The sequence below is a fragment of the Papaver somniferum genome, chromosome 7, assembly GCF_003573695.1.
Source record: "Papaver somniferum cultivar HN1 chromosome 7, ASM357369v1, whole genome shotgun sequence".
Taxonomy (NCBI): Eukaryota; Viridiplantae; Streptophyta; class Magnoliopsida; order Ranunculales; family Papaveraceae; genus Papaver; species Papaver somniferum.
Genome location: NC_039364.1, coordinates 256,808,424 through 256,811,904, shown reverse-complemented (window position 1 = coordinate 256,811,904; position 3,481 = coordinate 256,808,424). Strand labels below are relative to the sequence as shown.

General features: G+C 34.8%; 1 non-coding gene across 1 annotated transcript; it reads left to right on the top strand.

Annotated features, from left to right (window-relative positions):
• The first annotated feature begins 3,050 nt into the window (after positions 1 to 3,050).
• LOC113300903 lies at positions 3,051 to 3,249 on the top strand. The gene has a single exon (XR_003336005.1). It is a non-coding gene; the product is annotated as a U2 spliceosomal RNA (small nuclear RNA).
• Positions 3,250 to 3,481: the final 232 nt, after the last annotated feature.

The following is a 3,481-nucleotide window of genomic DNA, read 5'->3' as shown; positions in this document are numbered from 1 at the left end:
ATGCCGGATGAATTTTTTTTCCGTTTCATCATTTTATTATACACAAAATTGGTCTTTAAACCTGGGTGAAATATATTCTTAGGTTTAGATATTGTTCATATAGCTAAAAAATAGAAAAATAGTGTTCATTTAGCCAAAATGGATATTTCACCCAGAATCTTTTTTATTAATTAATTGGAACAAACCAATATGTCCCTATCTTCTACAAATGTTTACTGGGTTGTTTAAGAACAGAGTACAACAACAAAAAAAAAAAAAAAAAAATTGCTCTGTTTTTGCTCTGTTTTACGAGTTTATTGCAAGCAAAACAGAGTACTAAATCAGAGCAAAAAACAGAGTACATAAAACAAAGTAAAAAACAGAGTATGTAACACAGATACACACATAAAACAGAGTACATAAAAAAGAGTAAAAAACAGAGTTAATTGCTCTGTTTTGCTGTACAAACAAAACAGAGCTTGTATAGCAAGCTAACATGAAAACTACGACGACTGTCAAACACTTCCAGATACCCATAATCACTTCCAGATACATGGTTATACACTTAGATCATCTCCTCTAATCGATTCTTCAAATACACTGGGAAAAAAACGAGTTCATACACAGTTAATAACTCCTGTGGTTGACCTGATATGATTAGGATACATATGAAATTAGCTTTCTGATAACAACATAAAAGGTTATGGAAACATATATTTTACCCTCAGAAAATTTTGAAAGAATTTTCAGTAAAAGTGCTCCCTGGCCAGCCTGCAGATAATTAGTGAATCAACGGTCAGTGGAACTACTCGGATTTGATCAAATTGCAAGACATTTAAAATGCAGCCCATTCAAAAGGAAAATTTGATACATACTTTTGATTCTGTTATTTCCCCATAGCTAGCATGCTCATTCGCCACGGCCACTGGTGAAGAACTTATGCGTGACTTCAACTTTGGAAGTGCTGTTTTAATATGTTGCACTAAAATCTACAAGTAACCGATTGATAAGCATAAGGTATAAATTGGGATTGAAACAGAACTAAAAGATGTCAAGAACCTGATATGTACAAGTTCAGATGCACTAAGACTAGCACTATGAAACTGCTGCACTATAAAATGAGATTGCTGGTTAGTAAACACACTACTACTATTACTTAAACACGTACTCACACATTAAACCTGGATGAAACCAGTTTCATCCTAGTTTAAAAGTGCTGAAATAATATACACCAAAAATTAAACCTAAATAGAACTGATATCACCCTAGTTTTTACTATACTAAACCTGGATGAAAACCATTTTCATCCTAGTTTAAACATGCTGAAATTATATATAACACAAATTAAATCTAAATGAAACTGGTTTCATCCTAGTTTATCTTATATTAAACCTGGATGAAACTGGTTTTCATCCTAGTATAAAGATGCTAAAAAATATACACCACAAATTAAACCTGGATGAAACTGGTTTTCATCCTAGTATAAAGATACTTAATTACATCAAATAACATGAAAACTAGGACGCGGACAAATAACAGAATCAAATAACATGAAAACCAGTTACATCCTATTTTTATGCTAGATGAAAACCAGTTACATCCTCCTTATTATCATCTTTATTAAAACTTCAAATATGCATGTATCATATGAAAACCAGTTACATCCTATCTTAATTCTAGATGAAAACCAGTTACATCCTATCTTAATTCTAGATGAAAACCAGTTACATCCTTAACCATTTAGCCATAAAAACACAGTTGGGCATTTCTTACAAACACTTGTTGCGGCACGACTTCGATAACCAGATGCAAACCATACAATACACATAACCAGATGCAAACCATTTTCATCCACAAGATAAACTTTAAATTCATTACAATAACCAACTAAAATCCAGTTACACCAAATTCGAAATCAATTACAATCAAAAACACAATAAAGGTTAAGAAATTTACCAATTGATTAATGGCATTTCAACTGATTTGAATCCAACCAAAAATTCCCCAATCACATCACATCTTTGCTGATTTCAACATTACCCCATCCTACCAGCATAAAGTGAAGATGAGAAATAGAATATCGATGAAGAAATTTACTTCCAGAGGAGGCGCCGTTGAAACTCATCATGACAGAAATAATCAGAAATTAGATCCAGAATTGAAAGATAAATAGGTATTGATGATTAGGGTTTCTTAGGGTAAAGTCTTTTAACATCTTTTCCAAGGGGATTCAACCAGAAGAGATTGAATTGAGAAAAGGTCATACAACACCGGGAGTTTTCAGAAAATAAAAAATCTTAAATCAAACATGCAATTAATAAGTAGTCCATTCTCGTTTAACGAATTCAAATCAAACATAAGAACCCTAATGCTATACCGCCTTTACCCAAAATCAGATGAATTACCTCTTGTTGTTAGTTTCCAAAATAAACAAAGACGTCGAGTGGTCATGGTGTCGCTGTGAATTGGTTGTGGTGGTGTTTCTGTGAAGAATGAAGAAGAAGGATACGTTGCAGACGTTGATGGAGAGAGAGATGGTAATGGTTTTTTTAGATCTGGTTATGTGGAGGCGGAGAAGACGAGAAGAAATGTTAAATAGAAGTGATAGAAAGGGTAGTTTAGTCTCTCCACACTAAAAAGATTCCATTGGCTATTTGACCCAGGCCGAATCCTAACTGTTTATATGGCCCAGAAAACTCCCTTTTTTTGGCTATATAGCCCATTTTCTGTTTATTATATGTTTGATTCTTTTTGGATTCACATGAAATTCATCACTTTTTTATGTTTAAAGTTTTTTGTTTCAAAGTTTTATCCTCTTGGAACGCAGTCCATCCTCAGCAAATAAACTGGGAGTATGGAAAACCAATCCATACATTCATCATCATTCAAAGCCAATTCTTCTAAAGTCTCACTGGAGTAACCCCAACCCAAGTTCATGGACTCCAAGTATAACCACAGAGGCTCGAATGTTGAAGGCCGTGAGCTAGGAACTTAGTCCCACGTCGTCTAGTTTTAAGTAGGTGGCAGGAGATAGGGCAATATAAAAGGCGAAGTTGTAGAAGGGAAAACTCATACCTTTCTCGGCCTTTTGGCTAAGATCAAGTGTAGTATCTGTTCTTATCAGTTTAATATCTGATACGCTTGTCCATCGGACGGCACGATATTAAATTATTTTTTTTCATGGGGGAGTTCCCACCAAAGCAGCTTGCTGCTGGGGTTCTCACGCGTCGCCTTTACGTTGCACTACTGCAAAGGCCTGGCACACCCCAACCAATTCTAATCTTTCAACCTTTAGCATCATAGTATGATATCAGTTTTCACAGCATATTGCCAGCAACAGCCAGCCTGGATTCTGCAGCATATGGCAACATTTGTAATAGGCTTTGGATGGCAATGTGCAATCGACTTATCTTTTACAAGTGTATCTTGCTATTACCAAGCTTCCATGCAATCGACTTATCTTTTACAAGTGTATCTTGATATCACCAAGCTTCCATCTGTA